Source organism: Ambystoma mexicanum, chromosome 4q (genome assembly GCF_040938575.1).
Source record: "Ambystoma mexicanum isolate Mex_15411 chromosome 4q, UKY_AmexF1_1, whole genome shotgun sequence".
NCBI classification, from domain to species: Eukaryota; Metazoa; Chordata; class Amphibia; order Caudata; family Ambystomatidae; genus Ambystoma; species Ambystoma mexicanum.
In genome coordinates this window covers 481,042,234-481,059,327 of record NC_090928.1, presented here as the reverse complement: position 1 = coordinate 481,059,327, position 17,094 = coordinate 481,042,234, and positions in this window count along the sequence as shown.

The following is a 17,094-nucleotide window of genomic DNA, read 5'->3' as shown; positions in this document are numbered from 1 at the left end:
CAGCTCAAAATGTGACCTTTTAATGACTTATAAAGCCTGCGCTTAGACATTTGCTAGCATGGGGCTATTAGTATTCTTAGACAGGGAGAGCTGTCTCAATTTTGCTAGTCTGCAATCTTGATGAAACCATCCTCTTTTAATATTATTGGTTCTAGTTGTACAAACCACATGCAGTGCATTAGAGATATTGTTGTACTAGTTTCAAAAGCAGTAAAAACCAAAAGATTTGTTTTTTTCATGTCCTATTGTATATTGACATTTTATAGACTGTGCCTCATTATTTTTAAATCGACAGTGTGCCTGTCTAATGAATTCCATCTTAGTCTTTACTGAGAGGTTGTTTGCTCTACCAAACCTATATAAACGAGGGTGGGCCGCTATTCCATCGAATCAACAATGCAAGCATTTGGTGTTCACTGCACATATCTTCTGCTACACACAAGTTACCTAATCCAGACCATTTGCTGGTGGATATGCGCATATAGTCGTGGAGTAACTTTGGTGCCCTTTGTAGGTTAGATTACCAGGGAAACCATTGGGGAATTTTATTGTTTACTGAACACAAATCCCATTCCAACAGCAAGGAGTACAGTGTGAGGGCCATTGAGCATGAACGAGACTCCAACATAATATGTACGGGAACACATAGTAGCCCATTTTCATTTAGATAGGAAAGTGGCCCACTGCCAATTTTTAAATTGAAGTCTCCTGCCATTTATTACACAACACTGCCTCCCATATACATCCACCAAAAGAATTACCATAAATAATTTAAAAACCATTACACATTAAACTGCTCACATTGTATTTTTGTGGGCTGTTATACAAATTAATAACTGTTGCCTCCACATTCTTAGGAGTTAAGTTGAATGCTAAAATACACCTTCAATCAGAAAATATAGGACTCTTTTGGCAATCCAATTAAGTTTTACTCTCTAGTTTCTTTTGGACTTTGTTTTAATGCAGGCAATAACTATCTAAAATGGACTGATCTCGGGCTCGTTAATGATTGTTATTTATATAGCACTTTTGCCAAAATGCTTTACATAGAACATATTTGCATACAATAATCCCAAACCAAAGTTGATACTCATTTATAGAACTCAGAAGGATGACTTGGCCTTTCCAGGATTCGAATCTGTGGCCTGCTGATCACGCACAGATCACAGAGGCAAGTGCTCAACCTGCTGAGCTACCTTACTGCTAATCATTACCACATCTAAGACAGTCAGCGTGTCACTGGCCCCTACATTATTCCAAGAGAGGAGAGCAAGAGAAGACTTCCATTTTCCCCTGATAAAGTGCCCTCAATAGTATCTTCGGTATATTACTGTTGCACATTTTCTGGAATCATCTGATTCAATTGATTATGTACCTGTGGTATCTCTGTGGAATGTAGTCACTCTACTTACTCCAAGGTTGATAGAATTTCAAACTGATTTTCTGTCATGATGGAACTTTCCATCTGACCAGTTATGCTGACTGTCCGCCTAGTCTCCCTTGTCGATCTGTGTTATAATGCAACATGTGTCAAGATGTGTCTTCTGTTTCAGCCAATTTTGACTATTGCGCATTATTGGTCTCGGAGGCAAATGGTTCTCTGCAGGAATAAACAAATGAGGTGTATATAGAACGAAAGGGGTAACATTCTGGGTCGTTTACCAATCAGACCCTCTCCCAAAATAGGTATAGCATAGGCTGAACAGTTTGGGCTAGCCAAAGACACAATTGTTCAGTCACCTTGTGATGGTTTTGGAGCATTACCAACCCAATCCACTCTTCTGGCCATCAATATATTTTGAGTAATTAAACATGGTCATGTAGGTCTGGTGTTTATCCACTAAAACGTTTTGTTAAAAAAGATGTGTGGTGAACACAAAACCTCCCAATGGAATGGTGTTTCCTCTACTATAAAACCCACAAGTGATGAACTACCTTGCACCGGGGTCTTTCAGGGTTATGTGGTTTTGTGGAGGTGTAGTAGTGGCTCCTATATCCTGTCTTATATGCTCGCCCATCCTCTTTCCATGAGGTTGCGAACGTTGAGTCCCAAGACATCTTTTTTAACATCTCTTAAAATGTCGTCCATAATTAACAATCAGTTAAGAACCACATTCTTAAAATTCGTTAGAAACTCCAGTATTGTCTCGATTTTCCCAGTAAGCTCAGAAGAGGAGGATTTTAGATCTTACGTTAAGCCCGACCTCATATACATTAACAGGTTCATCATATCACCCTTGTCTGTGCCATTATTGTCTAATGGTGAATCAGTGACAGGAAGGAATCTGGTAATCGGGTGATCTAATTTAGAGCTATTTAAGCTAGAACTAGGTACATCTACAGAGTGCAAGGGTACTTTAACGCCTGGATCTTCTGAATGTACATGATCAAAGGCCTCATATTTGTCATTGACACCTTGTATAACCTGTACATTTGGGTAATAGAGATACTGAAGATAGTTGTGATTCAAATGACTGTTCAGCCTTAGATTCTTTGATGTTACCCTGAAATAAATCTTTTCAGGTGGCCTAATGTACCTTTTCAGCATCCAGAATTATTTTGTTTCCAATTGGCCATTAACTTCTTGCAAATAGGAGTTCAGGAGACTTTGCATATTAGTATTAATGGCATCCTTATGACCACCCTCCCTAGGTTTTGTTTCCACTCGCACCGTTTCGCACATGTGTTGCTTTATGTTTGCCCATGTTAACCCTGGAAGGAAATTCAAATTGGGATAAGAGACTCAAGAAGGGCTCAAAGGCTAAATGCCCATAGTCACGCTAAAATGCATAATATACAATTCTATTTTGCAAGAAAAGAAGCAAAATTACGAATACAAGAAAATAATACAAAGAAAGAATACAAGAAAGAATACAAATACACGAATGCAAGTTGCATTAATTAACCAAATGTACATTCCATTTAGCATATCAGCATACATTACGATGTGCAACAAGTGCCTGAAGTCCAAAGTGCTTCTGTGCTAAAAAGCTAAAGTGCAGAAAGCGAACTAGCATTTACATATCATGGTACAGAGGTTATTGCTCATTGGTAGCATTAAAAAATACACCTCCTTAATGCACCCCATCCAACTCGGGTGCTGTCACAGTTAATACTGTTGATACAGCAGGGGGGCTAAGACCGACTGGTTAACAGGGTAACCTTAGTTTGCCCCCCTGATCCCCCTACCAGTAGTGGTTTAATCATTTATAACTGCACAACTGTTAGGGCACTAATACAATAAAGGTTTTTAAGGGGGGTCTGATTGGTTAGCAGAATATCCTTAGTCTGACACCCTGCTACCCCCCCTACCAGCAAAGACCACACTTGGATGGTCTTCATGAACTGAAGATACCGTTTTTGTTGGCGGTTTTTGACAGCTTTTAATTTAAAAACTTTAAGCACATGTTTGGAAGCCAAACCACAAAAAGAGTTGAAAGTTTTGTAATTGACGACTCCTTACTTAGTTGGCTATTTAGCTTAATTAAAATGAATGTTACACCAGCTAAAATATTTGCCGAATTTCGGAATGCTTAGTTAGGCACTTATGAAAACGGCTGACAATGCGGCCTTCTTTCCTTTGTTGTGAGTGGATAAATAATAATGTATTGTTATAAATCTATTTTAAGACTGTGCCAGCAATGCACTCCATCCAGATCATAAAACGTAGATCAAAGTCCATGGGAGACAAGACACTGTTAAAATCCCCCTATAATACAGAAAGTACTTGTGGGAGGCCTCACAGAAATCCTGATTAGTGGCTACAGCAACAGATGAAAACCTTGTTGGAACATAAGAAAGCACAGTCCTTCAGATCCAATCCTTCCATTAAGAAATTGCTTTGGCTAGTATGCAACTTGGCTTACAACAAGGGAGAGGCATCCTATCAATGCCTATTCCTGCCTACTCCTGCATGGCCTGCACTGGCAGGAAACACCCCACATCGCCTGTCCGCTCCGCTTGGCAAGGAGAAGGAGCTTTTTTCCAGTGAACGCCACGTGTACTTCAATAGTGCCAATGTCAGGTGAGGATGCTGAGTGCAGAAACAGCCGGACAGCAGGAAACAGCTCACGCCACCTGTCCACTCCGCTCAGTAAATAAAGGAATGCCCAATCAAGATTCTATAAAAAAATATGTATACTTTAATGAAGCACACCATATGCAAGAATAACTCAATAGAAAACACTACAAAAACCCACCTCTATAGACAGGACACAGCATTTGAAAACATAGCAAGATGCAACACTTTCAGTAAAGAGGCAGGTGGAGAAACACAATTAAAAAAACAATGATCTTCAAAAAGGATATGTTCTTGTAGCAAAAAGGGATTAATATGACCTAGCCAGACTGTAGGGCCCAAACATGTACCAGCAGGGGCAGTTATCAGTCAATAATACCTTCTCTGTTTTTTAGTGTTTCAACAATGGCAAACCAGGATTCTAGATTCTACATGGATGATATGGTTCTGCTTGAATAGAGCAGTCTCGGTAGTCCAGGAAGCAAGCATATGTTGAGTCCGGGTCGAACTGAAGGCTGCAGTGGCTTGAGCGATCCAGATCATTGATGGCACCAGTTTTGGTTCATCAGTCGATGTTTGATGGTGGCAAGGCAATAGTGAGATGTGGAGTGTGAGTCGGTTCAATGTGGTCCTCGAAGAACCCAAGAGTCAATTTGACGGTCGACTGGATCGTCAATGAAATGAATGAAGCTTTGATCAGTTTTAGTGTAGCAGGTACAGTGGTGCTTTTATGTTCAGGCTGAGGCAACATTCTTCAGCTTGCTTGGTGTGGCAGGGAACTGATTTGAATGTGCAGCACAGCGGTTTGAAGGTTGGCGGGTGCCAAAGGCAGCTCATGAGTCTCCTGGTGGTTCGATCTGGGACGTACGAGATAAAACCATGGTTCACAGCATTTTGACAATGAAATTGAGGTCATCTTCTCTGTCCTGGCTCTCCGGTGATGTGAGTCCCACTCGAAGGGCTGAGGGGCTGGAGTAGCTCTAGTTCTTGGACTTCCAAATATGGGGTTGGGCTGGCACACTCCTGCAGGTGTCCTTCAGCACGGTGAGGTCCTGGACACCAGCATGGCTGTCAGAGAGGCATGTCTTGTTCCAGGAGTAGGTCACCACCAATGTGCCATGGGAATGGTGTTTGGGGAGAGCTCAGCTCGACCATGCATTACTTGTCCTCACCTCACATATGGAGGACTTTGTAATGGACTGCTCTCCCAACAGGGTTCAAACATATTCTTCTTGCATGTTTGATATCCAGAGATAAATCAGAGAATGAGTGGGAGACCCCTCCTTTAAAAGGCAAAAGTCCACAATTGATTTGAAAAAAGCAAGTGTACTTTAAGGGATCCAATTCATGTTCTTGAGACAAGTTGTCTTTGCCATTTGACATCACACACAAATTGAATTGTGCTAAAGGAAGTGGAGGGGACAGGACAAAAAGAGAGAAGCAAGATGGTTGAAACTTCCCCAGCTTTAAGGAGTTTGTTCTGTCTACACCAATGCAGACCCATTCACTTGTCAATAGCATCAAATGACCTTTTGGTATACAACACCGGGGTGTTGGGCTGCTCCTTTTGGTAAGGGTGTGCCCTTTCATGCCTGTTCGCAGTCTGGTAGAGTGGCTGTTTCTCTGCATAGAGGTGTGTTGAGTTCTGTCGGGTCCAGAGGTGGTCCACAAATATCTTCCTCCCAATATTGCAAAATCCTTTGAGAGAAAGGAAGAGGGAGTCATGAGATTCAGCAGAAGAATAGGACAGAACAGGAGGACCCTCACAGGCAAGAAGAAAATAAGTGGATTAGAAGATTAGAGGTGACTACCTGCAGCAATATAATGCAATACAGAATAAAGACAATAATGAAAGATCTATGTTACGAAGTGGCCTTCCCCACATATGACCAGGAGCGCGCGGGGAGAAAAGTAAGGCTTCTGTAATGGTTATAGTACAGTATAGGTAAGCCCATAGGTTTCAATACACAGGATTCCAGTGCATTAGGGAACATCCATTGGCACACCCTCTCTCTCAGCCAGGCTCTCTCCAACAATCATCCAAGGAACACTCAGCATGCAGCACTCACACCACATTCCACTCGAGAACAGTCATTACATCACATTCATGCATGCAAGGCAGACAAGGCAGGAAGAAAGTACATCAAAACACATTCTCCTTATAAGAAATCAGAATCTGAACCACAATAAAAAGAGAATTACACATAAGAGATAGAAAACATCACCCTACAACGTACAGTTCAAATTCCACCACCTGGTCCCATCTTACCTCCACAGTGCATGTAGTAGTCCCCACCCACACCAGGGGTGTCCTCAAAGCACTCTGCCACCGTATGATACACTTTACACAAAGAGCGTCACGCCACATAGAGACCACACCCTCACTCCTTCCTCGCATGCCAGACAATCACATGCTCACATTACAGCTGTAAAATACAACAGCCAACCCTGCCACCCCTCAAATTACAAAAGGAAAGAAGAGAGATGACAACCTACAATTACGATAAAGGATGCATCACAGATCTCTCAAACATACTTAGACCATCTGACTAAAAAGCTTACTGTCCAGTAACCACTCTTAAAACAGCAAACACCTCATGCGCAACTGAAACGTACACATGAAATAAGTGCATGACTTTGATCTTAACTTTGATCTAACACCAACAGTGGGTATGTCGAATATACCTCCAAGGCATTGCACACTACACACATCCACTGTGTGAGTGCAAGAAATTAAATGCGACCTAGTCATTTGGCATAATCCAATGATTGCTGCATAATCTCAAATGTTGTCCAACACCAAACACAGCAGAATATATGAGTCCAGTACCTCTCCTAAGTGTTTGCTCAATGCTGTCCAATACCACCTTAACTGATATAGGTGTCCAATACAACCTTAAATCAACTATTGTCCAACACGCCATTAACCAAAAGGAGGTGTTGAACACCTCACAAACCATAATTATGTGTCCTACACCAAATAACCTAAAATAATTGTCCAAAACCTCTCCTCACATCCAACGGTGTCCAACATCACATACATTACATAGGTGTCCAACACCCAGAGAGATTGTGACTAACCTTAATTAGTGACACTTAGGAAAAGCAAGCATTCACCTATTTTACTCCTAACACTGCCATCCTCCTACTGGACCCAAGGTTTGTTAGGACTTTGTCCCAGATTGGAATAGTCCCCAAAACATTGACCATTACACATATGCATTTCACATCTGAACATTGATTTACCCCCTGCCCCCCGCACACACACACCAAATGCAGATCCACCAACTCAATGAGAAAAAAGTGACATTAAAGGGCATGTACATTGGAGGAGTATTCAAATTTGCACTTAACAAGTCCATAGTCAAAGTCTAATGTTTGCTACTATAGTTGCTCTGGTGGAGAAACACTTTGTTAACACTTGCAAATCTCTTGAAAACTGTGAATCAAAATGCCCTCCATACTGTATATCACCATGCACTCACCATGCTCTCCTGTACATTAGGGAACATCTGCTGGCACACCCTCTCTCACAGCTGGCCTCTCTCAAACTGTCATCCAAGAAACATTCAGCAAGCAGCACCCACATCACATTCCTCTCTAGAACTCTCATGAAATCACATTCCTGCAAGGCAGACAAGGCATGAAGAGAGTGCATCACAACAATCTACCAAGGGTGGTATTATGGCTTCCAGAGACCCACAATGGTGTGACGACAGAAAGGAAAATCCTAATCCAATCTCTGAAAACAAAAAAGAGTCTGGGTCCATGTGGGCAACAAATTCCAGCAACCAAATCCAGGTGCAGTCCAAAACCAATCCAGGAAACAAGCAACTCCAGCTGCAGGGGAGAAACAAATGTGAGAGAACACTTATGTGTATTCCCGCCTGTGTTCAGAAAATAACTTTAAGGCCAAATGAAACACCGGAACAGAATTTTGTTTTATGCTGTGACACACAGGTTTTTATTATTGCTGCAGCTAACGCCTCATGGTCAACAATCTACCATGCAAACCACCAGTCCTCTTATTATCTCTGTGCCTCCTCTGCAGCCTTCACAAGGAGAGCATTTATACATTTTACAGTTAGTGTAGTCTTACAAAGGTCTTTGACCCACTCTAAATCTGAACTCCGGCCAGGGCACCAACTAACTCTCTTGCAGCTGTTTATCGGCTATATAACATGCTAAATATGTTCTGTAAGTACAGGTGGGCAGCTGAATCCATACATACTAGCAGTTTTCTCTTTTACAGCACCGATGTCAAAACCTGCCTTCAATATTTAATAAACAGCTCACAATCCTTTTTTTTGCATAGTTCTCTTAAGCATCTACTTAATCTGCCATGTCTATGGCTAACATGTCCCTAATCATGTCTCTTGCATAATACAACATTTGTAGTGGATTCTAAAGTTGCTTGTGATCTGTGAAAGGAAGGCATTGGAGACATGAATTACTATACTAAAGAAGGATAGTGCCACAATATTTCTGCTGCTGTTTGAGTGGTGAATAGTGCCTGCAATGCCCTTTTTCCAAATGGGCTGCTGTCCTGATGCTGACAAATACCCATTCACCATCCTGGATGCCTTCCAATAGTATTTTAGAACCTGTTTGCAGAGAATAGACAAGTGTTTAGCTAACTCTTACAGTATTTGATTAACAGTGGATAAAACACATGTTTTGGTAGCTGGGCGGCCCATGACTACCTCATGAAGAGAACATCCAAAACTTGAATGCCAGCATTTAACAAGGAATACATTGCTGTTGCTCCCTACAGTATATGGCAGGCCACATCGTGATACATACTCCTCTATGTATTTTTCACATTGCTCACTGCAGTACTGTTCTATCTGACAAATGCTTCTGGTTATTTGATAAACATACACACTATCACAAACATACTATTATTAACATATTTCTCAGTCTGTTTCCATTGCAGAAGCTGTTGCTCAGCAGCTCAGCTTAATTATTTTGCACTCTCAATATATAATTTCCTCTGGCTGCATCATGTGTGTAATATACATCTGTAATACAAGGGACTAAATGGTTGCCTTTGCAATGTAGTCAACAAAAACATTAGTTTTAATTCATCTTATGGACGAGGTAGCAAGGTTGAATGATTTAGGGCATCACAACACGGTGTGGTAATGTTTGGGACCAATAACTTCAGCTCATATCTTGTTACCCTGATATTGTTTATGTGCTGTGTTTTCGTTTATTCAATAAAATATCAATTCCATGTGGCACAAACAATGTAACTTGGTGTCTTAATATTATGTCATCGGCCTGTTTCATAGAAAGGGCTGCAGCCGCTACACCCCGTAAACAATGTCAAAGTGCTTTTTACACTGTGTCCAATGTAGAAGAAAATTATGCACATGGTCTGTTTTCCCCCCTTGCTGTTGAGTTAGTACAGATAATTCACAACGTTGCTTTTCATGCACAAACAACATAAATCAGGCGTGCCTAAAAATAGGTGAATTACATAAAACAGATTTTAAAACATCAACACTTTCTTGCATAGCAGCATTTCATGGCACGGGAACAGGGGTGAGTTGCATGCAAATGCTTTTGCAAATCCATTCCTAACAGATTTAAAACACATGCATTAGTGACAACAGGCTGAGCCATGCACTATATAGGACCTATACTGAACTGTACAGGATAAGATATTGGACATTGGACTTTGAACCTTGGGCTTTGGACCGACCCTATGCTGTGCAGTCTATTGTGCTATACTCATCTGCATAATGATTTCTAGCTGAATATTGCTGACCTTGCCTACGGTGAAAATACTTATGCTGTTGCTCCGGTTTTTAATTCCTTCATTTTTCTTTTCTGTCTCCCCTTTATCTTTGGCATGGTAATTATGTTATGTTGTGTTATTTGGCATTTATATAGCACTCTATATAGCATTGGTATGACCTGAAAGCGCTGGTAGGTTGAACGCCCTCAGGGAACGTAGTCCAGGTCAGTTAAGGGAGTAAGGAGTCATAGGGTGCTTGGGTGCACCAACTATGTGTGCAGCCGATGTAATTGCCTGATGATAGCTGCAGCCTAGCCTTAGGTGCGGTGGTATTTGATATCAGCTGAATAGGTGCAGTCTGGAGGATGGAAATCAACACTGGGTTCTGGCTGTGTTAGACCTGTGTAGGACATTTATGTGTGCACCTAGGCTGTTTTTCGTGGGGTGTAGCTGAGTATTATTAGAATGATGAGGTGTTCATGGAGTAATGTTCGTATCTCAGCAGCTAGGCCGAAATTGATCGAGGGATGTAGCTGCAATCTAATTATGTGTTGGTATAGAGTATAGAGTAAGCATAGTGATATGGGAGGTGAGTGTTTGGGTGGAGTTATGCTCTAACGAGCTTGCTATTCCAGATTTCAAGCGCGCATTTGCTTAATAGAGAATAAGCATATTGAGTGGCCTCATTGCTCAGGATCTCATTGATCATTTATCATTGGGTTGCAAGGTTTTAGTCACATTATTTGGTCATAGTCAGCATTACAGAAAGAGCCACGTCTTTAGAGCTCTGCAGAACGACATATAGTCTTGGGTGTGGCAAATATGTGGGGGGAATGAGTTCCACAGAGTTGGGGCCAAGGTTGAGAAGGTTGATCCTCCGATGCTGACAGAGTTAGAGGTTGGAATCACTAGAAAGAGGGCAGTGCATGATCTTAGGGTGCAAGATGGGAGTTAGGGTTTTATTTTCTCGTTGGGCCGGTCTTTTGCACTGCTCCGTGAGTGATGCATAGAGTTTTGAAAGTGGCCCTTCATCCGACTGGGAAGCAGTGGAGGGTTCGGAGAGTAGGTGGCATATGGTCTTTCTGTCACAGGTCGAGGAGAGTTTTATGGCAGCGTTTTGGGCTCTTTGGAGTTTGCCGAATTGGTATGCCGGTGCTCCCCAGGATAGGGAGTTGTCATAGTCCAGCCTCGACATGACAATAGACATAACTGCAGCAAGTCTGTTAGGGTAGGAGTGGTAGAGAAAAATGTGTCTGAGACAGATGAAGACCCCAGGCACCCATTTCACCTTCCTTATTTTGTTGTTTGGCAGCCTGAAGGCCACCTTAAACCACATTGTATCTTGCTGTGGTGCTGTGCTTCTGTGCTCAGTAGCCAGCTGTGAATTCTGCCCATAAGGACAACAATTCAAAAGGAAATTAATGGTGTTTGTCAGGTGATCTGGGCAAGGGTGAGAATCCCAGTTAATTTCTCCCACACATCTATCACATTCTCTCCCACAAACTGCCAACACTTCCGATACAATGCACAGATTCACAAGCCAAAATGAACACCCCTAACCCCAGCCATTGTCCCTCATGTGGTGTGGAGGAAGCTGCAAAGCATTGATTATAGAATTATGCCGAAGCCTGTAGACAGTTCTTCACAATGAGATGAGTAGCAGGAAATAATCAAGGAAGAGTGTGGAATGTGGTCCACCAATGCATTTTTGTGTAGTCCTGTTTGTTTGTATCCTGTCCTAGTGGCTTTTGCACACTCCCACTTTCAGGCCAAGCAGGAGCCACTACACACCTTCTTTCAGACCAGCTGCAAATAGAGGAGCGCTGGGCAACCTGAAAACTTAAATGTGTTACTTCTTTTATCTACACAACAGGAGATGGGCTACCCTCTGAGTTCTTTTACACACCAGTGACAACAGACACTAGGGTGGATTTTTTAGACCCCAATGTGGCACTTTTCTTTAAATTAATAGTTTCAAATGTTCTTAACTTACAAATACCATCTCAAACATTTCTTAATTCTTCTCCATACTTATCACAGTCCTGGCATGATTATCCTCTGAGGGAGCTGCTCCGTCAGCCCACCCTCTGTAAAAGAGGTGCTAAAGGGACAATGGATCGGACCTCTTTTTCCTATATGGTGTCACCCACCCAGAGGATTAGCCTCTTATATGGCAACTCTCCCAATATTAGGAGAATTGCCTAGCATTTTGGTGCTGGAATGCCCTAGGGCAGGACAAAGACTGATATGTTTGGGATATTTCTTTTTTGTGAAAGATAGTGAGCTATAGACTCTGGGCAAGTCTCTCGTAACCAGGACTAATGTCTGGCAGAGGGACTCCCAGGACCCTCCCTTGTTAATTTGCATATTTAAGTAACTTTGGGTCTCACCCTCAGTTACTAGGGGAATCCAGAGGAGGACCCCTTGATGACTATTCTTAGAGAGACACAGCGCCAACCTATTGATGAGTTCCAACCAAAATGAAACACATGTCTGGGGTTGCTGCTGGTACTCTTGTTCGTAGGAGAATTGCCTTGCATTTTGGTGCTGGACTGCCCCACGGTAGGACAAAGATTGATATGTTTGGGATATTTCTTCTCCGTGAAAGATAGTGATCTAAAGACTCTGGGTAAGTCTCTCGTAATCAGGACTAATGTCTGGCAGAGGGACTCCCAGGACACCCCTTGTTAATTTGCATATTTAAGTAACTTTGGGTCTCACCCTAAGTTACTAGGGGAATCCAGACGTGGACCCCTTGCTCACTATTCTTAGAGAGACACAGCTCCACTCTACTGATGAGGTCCAACCAGACTGAAACACATGTCTGGGGTTGCTGTTGGTACTTTTGTTCAGAGGAGAATTGCCTAGCATTTTGGTGCTGGACTGCCCAGGGCAGGACAAAGACTGATATGTTTGGGATAGTTCTTCTCTGTGAAAGATAGTGAGCTAAAGACTCTGGGTAAGTCAGAACTATCAGAAAGTGCTGATAACTTCACTGAATATCTTCATGCACAGAAAGGATTGCTGTCTTTCAAGCCTGTGTCTTCCCCAATGTATATTGACACCCAAATCCTCATTCCTCTCACAGGCAACCATGAACAAGACTCCCTCCTGGTTAACCAAATCTACTCACTCATCCAAAACTGGATGGCTAACAACAGCCTCTGTCTCAACGACGACAAAACCAAGCTCCTCATACTAGGCTCCTCCAACAAAATGAACACCCTTAAGCCCGCCTTTAAATCATTCACCATCGATGGAACCATAATCCCTGTTCTTAAACAAGTCAAGACCCTCGGCGTGTACTTAGATGCCACACTATCCATGTCTAAACAAGTAAACACATTAGCCTCATCCACTTCCTACACCTCTAAACTCATCTCCCTCAGCCGTAAATTCCTCTCTACCAACAACTGTGTTACTCTAGCCAGAGCACTCATACTGTCTAAGCTAGACTATTGTAATATCCTATTCCTTGGCACCTCCAAAGCCAACATAGCTAAACTTCAACTCATGCAAAACAAAGCCCTCAGAGCAGCTCTAGGCATCAAAAAATCTGAACATATATCCAACACCAGAAGAGACCACCACTGGCTCCCCATACAAGCCAAAATTCTATTTAAAACCCTGAGCATCACCCACAAATGCAGGGCTAACAAAGCGCCCAAATACCTCAACAACACAGTCATGATGAAGCCCCAGACCAGACCACTCAGGTCCAACAAAAACGCCTTCCTTGAAACCCCTAGATACAAAAGAGAGAAAGCAGGGGGCAGCAGCTTCAAAACACTGGCCCCCAGACATTGGAATGCGCTACCTACCCACATTATGAATGAAACATCATTCCCCAAATTCAAAAGCCTTTTGAAGACTTGGCTCTTCAACAAGTTCTAACTGAACCAGTGCACTAATCCCCTCCAATCAACTATTTTACCTGACTGCTTTGTATATTAGTGTATATTATTGATTCCTATTATTGTACATTTTTGATTGTTATACCTTTACACCTCTATGTTCATTCTAAGATTGCATTATCCCATTGTCTGTAACTACGCCGTGATACCTCCGGGTCTGGGCGTATAACAAATGTAATAAAATAAATAAAATAAAATAAAAATAAATATGCTTCAAATGATGTGACTGGATCCTAAGGAAATTACTGTAAGACATTTTTTGAAGGATAAGTCTACACATATAGTACCTTTTCAATTTTTTGTTCCGGACTGTTACTGAAGAAAATCATGTGGCCTAGATATGTCAGTAAAGGAAAAAAGTGGTAGGGAAACATGTGATGTCATCAGTGATGTCATCAATGACATTTGTGATGTCATCTTTAATGTCCTGGATGTTACTCTTAGCAGTGCACGGTGGTGGTGCGAGTTATGGTTGCTTAGCTTACCATAATTGGCGAATTTCTCATGTTTTTCGGTTTTACTTGTAACCATGACGTCCCTTTAACAAAGTTCTTTCACTGAATATCATAGGTTTTTAGTAGCGCAATTTAACCATAACGTCCCTTAACAAAGTTTTTTCATTGAATATAGATATAGATAGCATGAATTTGATAGGTGTTTAGTAGAGTTCCCTTACTTTATTTACATGTAACATAGAACATACTGAACCCCCTGCCCCACGCTAGTGGTTCTGAGGTCTGCGGGCCAAGCGCATGTCCACGGATGGACTCGGCCAACATCAACACTATCCAGAAACTCAGGGGGGATCTTACATTGTTTTATCATGCAATAAACACACTAAACATGGTCAAACACGAGTATATAAATTAATTACATTAAAAAAGAAATAAAAAGAGCAAACTGTATAAGTAACACACCAACAGTCTAATTACATAGCATATGCAACATAATGGAACATACCAAAAGAAAATAATATATGCCTCCAGCAGAATTACCTCACAGAAACTGCACACCAAAATCAACAGCACACCTAGGCAGCAGTAACAGCAAAATTTAAAAAGAAACTGGAAAGGACACTACATTAATTTCATATATGTGTACACTTTCTGTATTAGGGTACACTAGAAGTATTTTTTTTTTACACAAAAATGTCTTGTACTTTGGAATGGCTAGATGAACATTTTCCTTGGGACGAAATGAGTGAAAACAGTGATAGTAGTGGTAGACACTACACTTCTGTAAATAAACCTATTATTAACCATTATTTTATGTGTACTTAACATACATTTTTTAACAGACCATACAGACAATAAGAACAATACATAAACAGACACCTTAAAAAACCAACTGCAGCGTGTAGAGCATAAAATGGAGCTATTACTGCCAAATTTCAATCTTTTAAAAAACTTTGTAGAGGACCATTTAAAGGAAAAAAACAATATCACTGTTCCACATGTACCTGTACCCTTTCTGCATGTGCCAGCCAACCATCCCTCAAAAACTCCCCAGCAAGAAAAACGTTATGATGAGACTTCAATCCCTTCCTCCCCTACCATCCAACATGTACAAATCCCTAATTCCCCTGTATTTGTATCAGTTTCTGCTTCCCCCTATCTTTCATAATTTTTATATTTTTTCCAATAATAAAATATTATGTGTGCTGTTTCTCTATTCCTCTGTGTCTTATTTTTTTTTTTAAAGGGAGTTAGGGTGTCTGCAGACACACGGGTGTCCGGTATGTCCATAATTAACGAAAATGGGGGTGTCCTAAGGACACTATACCTGTTCGTAATCAAAATGGACGTGTCTGCAGTACACTAAGGGGCTGATTCATGGAATTATGTGCGCCAAAAAATGGGTGTTTGTGCGCCATTCTGCCCGCAAATCCCTGTTTCACAAATGGGGATTTGTGAGCAGAATGGCGCAGAAAGCCTGTTTTTCGGCGCACATAATTCCATGAATCAGCCCCATAATTCGTCTGCATGTCCGCAACTATTCACAATGAGGTGTCCTTAGAACATACCCTCTGTTCGCGTTGTCCGAAACCACAATGAATATGTTTGTAGAACACATAGCCCATCCGCCTGTCTGCAAAATTGTGATGCACATTTAATTCGGTCAGGGACCTGAACTCTGTCTGTAGAACACCCGCAAGCATGCGTATTACACCCTTGGGTCCTACGAACACTGCGCCTGTATATAGCTGTCCGCTGCATGTGTGTCGCACTTTTAATTAGTTCGGGGACACAAACACTATCTGTAGAACACCCACACGCATGCATACACCCGACCTCGGGCATTTGGTGTCCTACGGACACCTGTCGCATTCGCGAACGTGTCCGTGACATCATCATGTATCCGCGTTTGGCCTTGTTCGCTAACACAGTCTGGGCCCCAGACATTAAAAAAGTGCTTCTTTGAGCAATCCAAAGTATTTTCCTGGAAAGATTCAGCCTTGCACATGTCCCAGACAATACCCCTAGCTAGCTACATACTTTTTGGAACTTTTGTAGCCCTTTTTTTGGTGTTCAAAGTGTTTGTAGACAGTGCAGGTGTTCGCGGAGCACGCCCCAGCACCCCTATCAAAGGCCACACCCCAGAGCAGATCCCGATTCTGCTTTTGGATTTCCAAGCAAGACAGACCATTGCTGGACATTGATCCTTGGTGGACCTGTTTTTGCTACTGCATTAATTCCTTTTGGAAAATTACTGCCAGCTGTCCTGATGGCATCCATGGCTGCTGCTGGTGCTACTTGTGTCTCAGCACCACACGCAACCCCTCCAGCACCACCACCTCCCCACGGGCCTGTAGAGGGGAACATGCATGAGGATACAGAGGAGGAAGAAGAGGATGTCGAGGATGAGGTAGTGGGAGACCCTACTGCTAGCACTCGCCATGAGTCTTGGGTATGGAGGTTGTTTACCACTCTTGATGGAGTACCCAAAGCTCAAGCAAACAAGGTGCGCTGCACTCAGTGCCAGTTGGTACTGAGTTGTGGCAAACCAGGTTTGTACAGCTATGGTACTACCTCAATGAAGTGACACCTAAAGTCATTCCACAGCGTGGCTATTCGTAAGGTTGTACGTTGCAATAAATGTAGTAGGTTGAGTTCCTCTGCAGCATCCTCCGTTTCTCCTCCTGCCACCACAAGAGACACTCCTGTGGGGCAGAACATCCCTCCAGCTCCCTCGCAGGCCATACGTGATTCTATAGACCCTTACCCTTTCGAGGGCCTTACCTTTTCAAGGGTCATAGTATTATGTATGTACTGTGACGGGGAGACCCTTCGAAGTGTTTTGGAGGCTGCGGTCCGGGAGCATGAGAAGGGCTGCCAACTACCTGAGCAAGGCCCACCCTACATCTTCCACTCCCCACCTGCCCGTTCTTATCCCTGTGGTTGGTGCCCCTTCCTTACCCT